Here is a 12,275-nt window from a genome sequence, read left to right as displayed (position 1 = left end):
ATTTAGAGCAGCCACGTGAGAACCTCATCCTGTGCGAATGAAGGGTTATACTCATTTTGCAATACGCTACAAATGGGACAGCAAGTTTCCAGTAGGCATGTGTAAGGTATCTGCTATCAGTGTATGAAAGCTTCTTCTGGTTATTCCTTTCATTTAAAATCTTACTTGTGTATTTTTCACCATTTATATAAATAAACATGGAATACACACACACACACACACACACACTGAATGCATAACCTTTTTTCTGCTTCATGCGAAAACAAGATTTATATTATGTGCATGCCCAAACCATATTTAACACATAATTTTCTTCTATTTTAAATTGATTCTGTCATATAAATGTTTCTCAATAATTTTTGATAGCACAAACATTACTGTTCCTAACCCTTACTAGGATCTTTTATTCTATACTCCATTGTGTAAAATGAATAAGAAAGTCATTTTCATATATAGAATCCTAAAGGCACTCATTCCCAACCAGTTCAGACATGCCTGTGAAGGCATGCAAATTCAGTAAATGAAAGTTCAGTCCTTTTTACCATCAAAAATGAAAAACTACAAACCACCACATAAAGACCGTCTTTAGAGCACTACCATTTTTTATTTCATTCTGAATGGAAATAATTTTTTAAAAGGCCATTTAGATAATTAGGAATACAGTTATTCCTTGCAAAAATGTTTTCATGGAAGACAGCATTAAAGTTTGAAAAATTTCTTCTAGGCTAAAAGTAAATTTTAGCTAAGTTTGTTCACTCTATTAACGCCCCAGCAGTCAATCCTCATCCGCATTTTAACAGAATGTATGACACTGTTTGGGGCTGGGACTGTTATACTGACAGATGCTCCAGAAACACAGAAAAAAATGCCTATAAAAATCCTGGTGATCAAATAGTATTAATTTGGCATCTGCTTAAAAGCACATCTTTCTCACCCATTCAAGCAGACTCATTCAGGTAAGACATGTACAAATGCATTTGGAGGAACAAAAACCATGCAGAGGGTTTCATGTGAAACAGCACACAACCCAAATGTGAAACATTGTCTCACAACAGGAAGTTAGCAAAGGAAGAGATTATTTGAGGTTACCACCAGTGTGATCTATGCATAGATTGAGTAGTAGAACCACAAGTCCACAGGAAAAGCTGCAAAACATTTGAAGTGTGATTGTAATGCCCAGGAGACTCAAAATAAAGGACAGAAAAAATTAATCAGACATCTAAGTGGGGAAGACAATTTTACTGCTGTCAAAACAAAATTCCTTCTTGGGCTTAATCCAGTCTCCTCAGAAATGTTGCATGCAATGGAGCTGCCCTCACTTCTTTTTTTCTTTTTTTATGCAACTGCTTACAGCATCAGAAATGTCCAATACAGAGCCTAGTGTTTCCAATTCTGACTTTAATTTCTGTCCTCTTTTCCAGCTAATATTTCTTCATTAGCCTTCATCTTTATTCTTTCCAAATATTTGTAAATGTTTCAAGTTCCCTGGTCTGTTGTTCACCTCTAGTATGTGTAATTTATAGCTTTAATTTTTCCTGCTTATTGTTTTAATTGTCCTTCATGCATTTGCCTCCAAGATGTCAGAAATGAACAAAATGTTCCAGATGGAGTTATATAGAACAGTTCTCTCTATATATATATGTACATCTATACCTATCTACAGACTAGAGCAATTCAAGATATCAAATAAATATTTTTATTTTTATTTGTAAAGCATTTCCACAGGAGGTCGTATTAATAGAAGACAACTCTAAAACATGTCACATCCTTCAGTTGTTATGGGATCAAAGTGCATTTTAATATTTCCATATCCTCTTAATGACTCAGTCTTGCAAACAAAACTACGTTAAAAATACATTCATTGTTTCTCTCTGTTAAAGTACTGTGACAGCATGTAGGAGCACCAACAAGGTTCAAAGACACCTATGCAAGTCAATTTACAACTATAGTTTGAATACTGCAATCTAAATTGAAACCAATACTTGCTTTTATATTATACAGATAAAATCTTAAGATATGTGAAGGTGTATGACCCCAAATGTGTATTTACACAGAAGAACTACTCTTTCATTTGCTCCAGTTTAAATGCCTCTGTTTCCAGATTGAAATTGCACCACCCTGCTGGTAGCCTCATCTCACACCAAATCAATATGCTGTTCATGCATGTTTGTTATTGGTACAACTCTGTTGTTACCTCTGCTACTTTCATCTGTTATCTCGTTATCTTTAGTTGCTATGTATAGCTAGATATAGCATACACCTAGATATAATATAGAGTTTATCTATCTATCTATGTACCCAGATGCATCTGATTTTTTTCAGGCTATATACTCAGAGAGAAAATAAAATATATTGTCATGTAATTCCTTTGGGGTTACTACTGTCTTCACTGCTGCCCAGAATAGCCTTGATGAGAGTGCCAATTGCATTTCCATGGAAAGAAGCCTGAAATGCAGATAGAATTAAAAGGTTATATTATTTCTGTAAAATACTACCACTCACAATTGGCATGACCAATTTGGTTCAGCAGGCTTCAACACATCCATTAAATTATAGGTTAATTTTGAAATCTAGAATTTTATAATCTTCTTTCTAACCTTGAGTTGTGCAGGTATGGCGCTCAGAGCAGGATTGGAGCCTGACACTTACCTAGCTCCAAAATTATATATCATTTAGCCAAATAGCGGTAACCATTTTAGCCTATGGTGATGTAATGTACCACTATTCGAAGAATCTGATTCAATAGCTTTAAAAGGACATGACATCCACTCGAATAGTTTCAAACAACTTTTAAAATACTTGGATAACTCTAAGTAAGCATTTTATTAGAAATTTAAGATGGCATAAAAGGTATATATCAAACATTCTGCATATTTACTATCTCAGATTATAAAAAAAAATAAAACCAAACAAAACAACAAAATCAAAGTAAGAACATAAACCAGGACAAGGGTAGTAAAAGGACTGTAACCTTAATATTATGTTTATCTGGTACTGAAAAGCAATACCTACCTGAGTAAAGTGACAAGAATCTCTACAACTCCCTGTCTGCTCTAAACAATGCTATTGCTGGTTCTTACTGTAGACACTATGAGTCTATGGAAAAAAAAAAAACCCCACCAACCAGATAAAGGTAATTTCAAGTCCTATTATGTGATGTTCTCATTATGCCTGGGGATTTATTATCTGACTATATCACAGCAGCAGGTGGACCTGTGATGTTAGCGTCTGACAGGAAAAGTGCTCTGTACTTCACGTGCTCCCCAACATCACCAGACCCCTTAGGTCAGTCTATATTGCAAACACTTTGCTTCTCCTAAACTTCTACTGACAAAGCATTAATGAGAAAGGACACAGGTTACTTCAGAAAATTTTCACCTTTCCAAGCAAGCTTTAATCCCCCCCCCTCCACACACTCTTCTCTGTTCCCATCCTGAACAAATAACCAAGTCTGGCAAAAGCGCAGTATACAAGGGTTTGGGGTTTTTGCTAATGCAGCTGTGTTACTACCTCATCATATCCCTATTGTGCTTAGCTGTGCTAGTAAAAACATATAATGCAGGCCTTCCATGAGAATATTTTGAATTTGTGGAGTGAATGAATTCTAGTAATTACGTAAGATGAGAGGAAATTTGAACTCTTGATCTTGATCCTGCTTAGGACGAAGAAGAGTTCTGCCTTTTATACAGCTGGGAATTCATCCCTGACTTTTTTCCATGCTTTGGTACAAAAAAATCTTACCCACCTAAAAAAAAATAGCTGAAGAAAAGGCTTTAAACAAATGTTAACCTTATTTACAATACATGGCTACTGTCTTGAACACAAACTGGCATCACGTTTTAACAGCTTTAGGAGACTACACTACTATAACTAAGCTCTTTGTCTAACTCACATGAATGGAGACAGTAAAAAAAGTGTTAAAAGCCAGGATAAACTTGCTGCTGAGATATCATATTCACTAGTGAAATACTATTTGGTAAGCAGAAGTCATATTTTCTTACAGTCTCTAGATACCTGGATTACCAATTCTAAACCAGGAAACAATGGTAAAGGAAAACTTTTCCTTTATTTTTTAAAATTTCTTTAAAAAAAAAAAAAAAAACAAGGAAGAGGGGGTTTATTTCTTGCAAAATGTCCAGGAACAATAGCTGTAGTAACTAAGTTTCTTTTTGCTCGTTGCTAGAATATGTTGTGGCTGCCAGATGTGCAAGTTTCCACACACAGTCCTAGGAATGTAACTGAATTTTGACTAAAAGCAATCATTTCTGTGAGAAGGGACACTTCAGTTTTACAGCCTCTTTTAACCCTATTTCTCACTACTCAGACTGCCGGATACTAATAGATGTGACCGTTTCTCCACTAGCAAGTGAGATAACTGTGCTAACCCAAAAGCTGTCTGGTGACGGGAATAACTTTCTGCCCCCACTGGGCTAGGCTGAACTCTCAGTTTTGAAAAAGGCATATGGGCTCCCCCTTCCTGTACCCGAGGAAGAAAAATGGAATAGGCGTATAGGCATATGTCAAACATAGGCACTGTTTGACAAACCTTTAAAAAGACTAAAGATGTCAGTCTAAAACTAGCTTTTAATGACTCCTTCTTATTATAGGTATTTGCAACCTATCAAAATAACATCTAGGATTTGTCCAGGCAGTAGAACACATTTTACTCTCCATTGTGGTGAAGATATTTACTATATATCTAGTTAGAGAAAATTTACTAATTATCTCTCACATAAACTCTGATGAAAACTGACCTCCCTTGGGTAAAATAAATCTACCAACATTTACCATAAAGAATTGATTTGTTCAGTTCATGTATTTCTTCATTTGCAACAGGTATTTTCTGTGACTGAAGAAAAGGTTTTAGAAGAGATTGTCCATCAATGCAGTGAAAAACCAGCACCAAGTTTATGAAGTCAGTACCCACAGCACAAGGTACAAAATTGCTCAAAAGATGTTCTCATGTCTTGTATTAAATAACAGCGCTCAGCTTTTCATGGCAACACAAAATTATCACAATACTTGGAACAAAGTCATCAACAAAGGCAGAAGAAATTATTAGTGAGGAAACTCTTCTTTCGAATAACAAGAAAAGGAAATGACATTTTGTTAAAGTACTAGCAGTTCTGCCCACTAAATAGCCTGTGAGCAGTACACTTTGTTTTTGCTAACTAGAGAAGTTTACAGACAGCCAAGGAAATCCCAAACCAAAACTGGTACTTTGTTGACTCCCACTACAAACTTTAGCTAATTTAGGTCACACAAGAAACACGTAAGCAATGACACATAGTAAGAGAATTCATAGCTGAAATAATATTTAGCGCTTCTGTAGAACTACGCATCCCAGGATCTCCAAGTAGTTATGAAACAAATTAATTAATTAAACCTCTCAACACCTCTGTAAAACTAGCGAGTACATATATCTGTTTTATGAGGAAGGAAACAGAGACATGGAGAGGTGCAGTGACTTGCCCAAGGCTATCCAGCAAGAGTCTTTCAGAGTAATAAGCAGAATATGAATGATTGATTCCCGCTACTGCCTTTCAGCCACATTGCTCCTTTTCTGAACTACTGTACTGAGTTATAATAACTGTTGGCATGATAAACATAACATGGCAATATTTAGCTGGGAATTTCTTTGTGTGTGTTTAGACTATATTAAAATGTTAATGTTATTTGAACTATAATTGATCTTCCTAGGATGACCAAAAATCTCCAACCAGTTGAGCAGTAATTCATTCACAATTCATTCACAAGTGTTTCTTACATTTTCATTGCTTATGTCCAGAAAAAAAGCTATTCCAGCTTGAAAATGCAGGAAAATATCACCTAGCCCTGTATTTTTTTCCAAGAGGGAACATCTGTGATAGAAAAGCAAAGAGAATGGCTACTTTGCTTAATATCAAGCTGGATTTCAAGAATCTGCATGGAATGCACCAAACGACGATGCACCAGTTTCATGCAATACTAGCTAAGAGAGCTGCAACTTGCCCTCCTGGGGATGACGAGGTTGTGTTTAACGAGTTAATAACCGTGCTTCCAGGTCATTTAGACTTTTCCAACAAAAAAGAAAAGCCACAGGAAGTTGCAGTGGGTAAATCACTCTCTTCCTGTCTCTCAGCTCCTCTAGGTGCAAAATAAGGATGCTACCACTTACCTTTCACACAAGCATGTTTGGGGGGGCTCAACTCATTAGCGCTTGCACGAGGCTTGGAGGCGCTTGCATTCACGGTGCTCTGGAAGAGCAGAAAGCTGTTATGAGCTCTAGGCAGAACCGGCACGGCCCCTGCATGCCCCTACCCAGGCGCTTCTCCGCAGGGCGCACTCGCGTGCGGTGCTCAGCGCCTCTGGAAAGGTGCTGGCTGCCAAACGGCGGCGCCTTGGCAGCGCCGAGCACCCCCGCCGCCGCGCTTAGGCGCGCCCGCCGCCCGTTTCCGAAGGAAAAGCCGGGAAAAGTCGGTTTCTAGCAGGGTGCTCCTGCCGGGATGCCCCCGCGGGCCGGACCGCCCCGCCCCGCCGGCGAGGCAGCCCCCGGCCGCGGCGCCGGGCGCTTCCCAGGGCCGCCGCCCCCAGCGGAGGCCTCCCGCCGGCAGCGCCCGCCGCCGCCGCCCACCTGCCGGGCACCGGGCGCCCCCGCCACGCGCGGTCACGCGCCCCTCGCGTGGGGACGGCGAGCGCCCCCCGCCCCCAGATCTGCCGGTAACTGGGCCCGCGGGGGAGCGCCCGCCGCCCCCGGGCCCGCCCGGCGGAGTGGGGCGGAGCTGGGGCAGCGCTGCCCGGCGCGGCCGCCGCTCCCGCACTCACCGCCCGCGGCCCCGCCGGCGATCGGCGCCGCTGCCCCTGCCCCGGCGCGGCTCGGCGCGGCCCCGGCGCTCCGCCGCCAGGAAGTTTCTCCCGCGAAGCCCCGGGGGGACAGAGCAGGGAGGGGGGCCGGGTTTCAAGTCAGGAAGAAAGTGGCTCCCCCACCCCTCCCCGCTCCACCTCCCTCCTCCCCGCCCGCCTCCCTTCTTCCTTACCTCTCCCGATCCTCCTCCTCCTCCCCCAGCCCCGCTCCAGCCGGCCCCGCCGGCCCCTCACGCCATGGCGGCGGCAGCGGGGGCGCTCGGCGGGGACGGGGACGGGGATCCGGGACGGGGATCCGGGACGGGGATCCGAGATGGGGATCCGGGACGGGGATTTGGGACGGGGATCCGGGATGGGGATCTGGGACGGGGATCGCGCCGGGCACCGCGCTGCCCGCCTCCGCCGCGGCTCCGAGCGAGGCACGCAGCCTGGAAGCCCGGGACCTTTTATAATTCCCAGTTTATCAATCTGCTCTTTTAAACACAGTGTGGCTGTTTATATAAAATGTTCCCCGCGCAAAAGACAAAATCGTGAAACACCGTTGTCATTTGAGCCAGGTCATCCTGACATCTTTTACAGCCATTCGATTGAAGATACTAAGGTAAGTAATATAAAAGAGGACAAAACAAGCAGTATTTTGGAACGGTCTTTACTTTCTTAATCAGCATAACCAGCAAAAAGTATGAAATGGAGAATTTCCAGTGTTCATTGGCACCCACAAGCTGAACAAGTTTTCAGATTACTCTTCTGGGAACAAAATAAAAATATTTATGTGTGACAGGATGCTGTCCAATTACCCGAAGTTTGCATTTTCCAAAGGTTATTCTTCCTTTTAGTAATCTGTTCAGTGATGTTACTGAATCTACTACTGGGCTATTAACAATGCTCAGTTCTCCCTAATTAATAGCGACTCTTAAAATGTAACAGCTGCTTTTTTTGAGGATGGTTTCAAACAGGTTCTTTGTGGCTTGCAGCATGACTTCCTGCTATTCTATCAAGATTAATAAACCTTTAGAAACTATGCAAATTTATATATTCCCCTTCATTCCTTCACTTCTGTTGCATTTCACAGCGGTGTCTATTGAGAGTCTTAGCATAATGAATAGGGAGCCATATGCAGTTGCTGCATACTCAAGGAGTAATGCCAGAGCCTGGAATGAAGCCTTGCTTTCTGCCAGTAATGACATGCCTAAAAGCACCAAGTGTTTCAGCTTCAGTCATGCAAATATTAGATTAATCATTAGAAGAAATGTTTCTAAACATTTCTTTTATTGATATTATATTACACTATGTTGATATGGCAGTTGCAAAATATTAATGTTGTGACACACGATGTGCCTGAGAAGAGCTACAGACAGCTGCTGAACCACCAGCTGCACCAGATGTGGCTAAAAGTGCAGTTCTACTGGGATTTCCAGTAGACATCAGGATGCCTAAAGTAACAAGCGGGGAGTTGTCTAAACAATGCATCATACCTGTCTGCATCATTAAGTATTTAGATGCTTTAGTTATCTGACTCTAAATAAAATGGAATTAGACCTTGCAGTTCTGAACAGCATCATGCCTGAATAACTTTTATATCCAGACCTTAGTCTCTGGCTGTATCTGCATTTAAGAAAAGCTGCACTGTGCTGCACTGTCAAGACGGGCAAAGCACACTGTGCTCCCTCAAAGCCTGTGCACTCGCATTTCTTTCTCATGGAGGAGGAGCTGGGATGTGCTTGGGTCTTACTCTGATACGGAGTTAGACTGTGGTGGAGATACATAGCCAGACTGTAGAGTCCAGAAGCCTCTCTGCCTCAGTCCCTTGTATGCAAAATGAGGTTCACTTTACTTCCCAGTGACTCACAGGGTGGCTGTCAAGCTAAATAAATGCATTAAAATTAATGAGAGGATTCAGAGGTACCTGAGAGAGGTAAGAACTTTCCTTTCTAGATTAATTTCAGAATTACCATTAATAATTTTCTTTTTGCATCCTTCAAACACTGTTGACTTCAACATCCCCCCTAAAATCAACAACTACTGATTCCAGCATCCCTACAGATTTCTTGAGTTTTCCATTCATTCATGTATATATGGAAGAGTTATATATAAAACTCCTTCGGCTCTAAGCAAGCAAGGCCTCAGCTGGACTCTTGTATCCATTTTCAGCCACTGCACTTAAGATGTGGACCAGTTGAAGAGGGAAGAGATATAAAAAGGACTGCAGGTCTAGCAAGCATCATTTATAGGGAAAGACTGAAACAATTAGCTTAAGGATGAGAAGACTGGAGGAAGATATAATAGCAGCCTTCATAAAGGTTGCTGAAAAGAAGAAAATAATCTCTTCTCCACATCCACTGAGAATAATATATAAGTTGCAGTAAGGGAAATTTAAGCTAGATAGGAAAAAAACCCCACTTAACTGTAAGGGTAAATAAAGCTTGAACTAGCAGGAGTGAATGGCATCTGTATCCCTGGAGGCTTTTAAAAAACAAATTAGACAAATATTTGACAGGAACAGTTCAAGTCTAGAAAGTCTGTCTGACTGATCTTGCCTTAGGGCATGGAGTGTGGACCAGACGACCTGTCAAGGTCCTTTCCAGTCCTGTTGCTATGATTATGTTCAAAATGTTGCTTGCATGGACAACAGGCAAGATCACGGCTCCTCTCTGATGTTTGTATGCCCTTCTCCTCTTTAGCAACGGGAATAACCTCCCTTGCTAAGGTTGAGCTTATCTCTGGGATATGCCAGTCTTGCTGTGTGCTAGTGAATTTGTTCCGACTTGCATTCCTGACATCTGGAGCAGACATTTTGGATGGGATCTGTAACAAATTTTTCCTTAAACATGGAATGTATCACACACTTTTGTCCTATATATTGCAGATATCTATATCTAGTCACATTAGACTCTCCTTATTACCAGCAGAGGAAAATAAATACTCTTAGGACACAATTTATTTGACCTGTTTCAGACATCTCCTTTAGGATGTGACAAATCATGCCCCCAAGCTACATATTCTTTGCACCTACCATAAAGTTCATTTAAATGACTGACTCAGCAACTCGTCATAATATGCTTTCCACTCCCTTTGTGTTTCTCTGTCCCTGTAATCTCTCATTCTCCCTGAGCTCCCACGTATCAACCTCGTGCTGCCTCATTTTATTTTTTTCCTTTCTTTTCTATTGGAAAGGTGTTACTGAGCTTAATAAATGTTGTAGCTATCACTTCCATAAATTACATCATGCAGCACTGAAGTACATAACAAACTGACCTTTCAGGTGGCACTACTCCAGAATGAATTTCGGTGAGGAGCTAAATTTACCTTTTGGAGCTAAAGAACATTCACTTGGCTAGTTGTGCAGAGCACGCTTAATGGAAAATGTTTGAAAACTGTTCTGGTCAGAAACTATTCCACTCATATGTCACATACTCTGTATTTATTTTTCCTTGGCCTTTATGACAAGCAACATGGACAAGAACATGAAATGCCTGGTGTCTTTGTGACTGAGACAAATGTATGGAGGGGGTTGCCCTTTTTCAGCAACGGCAATTTTTTAAAGTCACACACATACAAGTAACTGCTTTAGACACAGAAATATATAGCGTACATCTTTAAATTGTCAGCCTCATTAGAAGCTTTGTGGGTAGCCAACTCTTGCTTACTAGATCTTGACAACATCTATCTCTCTTCCCTCCTCATATTCAAGTAATGTTTGAGAAGTGAAAACTTCCAGGATGCCCCTGAGAATGTCTGGCTTTGAGCTCAAAGAGAGGAGGGGGAAGGTGCTGGATGCAAAAGGAAAATTTGCTTTGTTTTATTTCTGTTTTGGCTGGCTGACTCAGGAGGACATGAAGAAGGAGCAAGCCCCATTGCTGTGATCAGGCAGTGAGAAAGAAACACAGGGGGCAATATGATGACAGTGATGTAGGGCTCATCCTTTCCAAAAGTGACAAGAAATGTCTGCCAACACTTGGTACGTACTTTTAAAGCCTCTGATTCTCAGTTAGTTGTGAAAATGTGGGGATTTTTCCTTTTTCTTTCTTTGTGACTGAGGATATTTGCCTAAAGAGGGAAGCTTTCAGTCTGTTTCACACACGCAACCTTGACCATTCTTGCCTTCCTGGCTGCCCAGCCTAAGCAACAGCACCTTTTTTTCTCCTTTTATTTTTCTCTGGGTTTTTCTCAAGTACCTCCCTATGACTGAAGTCCTGTTCTCTGTGCAATCTGCTCAGTCTCTAGTTTCTATGTAAGAGACACTTTCACTTTTATCATGAAGTTCCAAAACTCTTCAAATGAAAAAATAGAAAAGTCTCCAGCTTCTTTCACTAATTCTCCAAAATAATTGTTTTCCTTAGGACTGTAAACCTTGTGTTTCCTTTGTCCATCATGTTCAGCTGTGATGATATTTGATTACGTCTTAGCATTGTGGGCTGAAACCTTTAAGACAAGAGCATTAGGCCAGTCTCTTCTTGTACTACGATTGCATATCTGGATATTTGCGTAATGCTCACCCTGCCCTGCTTGATCTGGGCTGCTCTCCCCAGCTGTTCCCCCTGGACTGTGTCAGTGCCACATGAAGGCAGCTCCAGTTTTCAAAACTTGTCTTAATTCCAGCCTCATCTGGGGGAATTTTGGCCTTCTGCTCTTTTCCAGGGAGGGTGTGGACCAGACAGTGTCCTAACTTGTTGTTACTACTGTGTCCTCTGAGTTTATGAGCGTGTTGCATGATTCATACCATTTACTACTTAGAGATTTTGGGCCCTGGCTCACTCTGCAGGCAGTGCGCAGAAATAGTCACAATTCCAAAATTAGGTACCTTTAAGGAGTGGCCTGAAATTAACCCTGAGTATCAGAACGGGTTAGAAATCGGGGAATCTTTTGTGGTGCAAAGCCATTTCCCTCACAAAGAGAAAAACTAGTCTGCCAGTTTCCTATGGGTCTGTCAGGTGCAAGGTACATCCATGGGACTGGAAGAAGGCTTAACTCCAACAGATGTTCTGTCATTCCTCTGTCTTCTGCTACACATACGCGTACTGAAAATGCTGCTCTTTACCGCAGATGTAGTCTTTTACTCCTCCACATTGTGGCAGCCAAAGCAGCAGTAGGGTAGCTGGAAGGGGAAAACACTAGATGTGTTTCCTAAACAGCTCTTCTTTATATGTAAATGGAACATCTTTCTCTGCTTTACATTTCCTTTCTTTCTCTCTTCCTTGCACGCACCATGTGTTTAGCCTGGTTTAGCCTGAGGCCAGCAGACAGAAAGTCAGATGAGAAAAAAAATTCCCGCAGATTTCTGAGTGAATGGGAAACTGCAGCATCAGTAACCTCAGCAAGGGGAAGTAAAACACTGGTGAGGGAAGACAGATTCATGGTCTTGAATATTTCAGGAGGAGAGCAATCATAAAGCAGGTACATAGGTGCTCACTGCCCTAGACCCAATAAAAAAT

At 41.6% G+C, this 12,275-nt stretch overlaps 1 protein-coding gene and 1 long non-coding RNA gene across 3 annotated transcripts in view; one reads left to right on the top strand and one right to left on the bottom strand.

The window, feature by feature from the left end:
* Window positions 1-6,938, bottom strand: part of DSE (dermatan sulfate epimerase) — a 37,619-nt gene extending 30,681 nt beyond the window's left edge. Inside the window, exons 1-2 of one of the 2 annotated variants that reach the window (XM_064508901.1) lie at window positions 6,805-6,938; window positions 6,158-6,236 (exon numbers count right to left, since the gene is read on the bottom strand). The gene's annotated coding sequence lies outside the window, so the exon portion shown is untranslated. Of the gene's footprint in view, window positions 1-6,157; window positions 6,237-6,613; window positions 6,760-6,804 lie in introns of those variants that run through there. The other variant, XM_064508899.1, reaches the window with a different exon arrangement.
* A 277-nt stretch (window positions 6,939-7,215) lies between these two features.
* The window catches only part of LOC135327861 (uncharacterized), a 38,529-nt gene continuing 33,469 nt past the window's right edge, over window positions 7,216-12,275 (top strand). The window contains exons 1-2 of the long non-coding RNA XR_010388341.1: window positions 7,216-7,444; window positions 10,671-10,801. This is a non-coding gene — a long non-coding RNA (uncharacterized LOC135327861). The remainder of the gene's footprint in view (window positions 7,445-10,670; window positions 10,802-12,275) is intronic.

Source organism: Dromaius novaehollandiae, chromosome 3, assembly GCF_036370855.1.
Source record: "Dromaius novaehollandiae isolate bDroNov1 chromosome 3, bDroNov1.hap1, whole genome shotgun sequence".
Taxonomy (NCBI): Eukaryota; Metazoa; Chordata; class Aves; order Casuariiformes; family Dromaiidae; genus Dromaius; species Dromaius novaehollandiae.
This window is presented reverse-complemented; position numbering and strand designations above follow the sequence as displayed.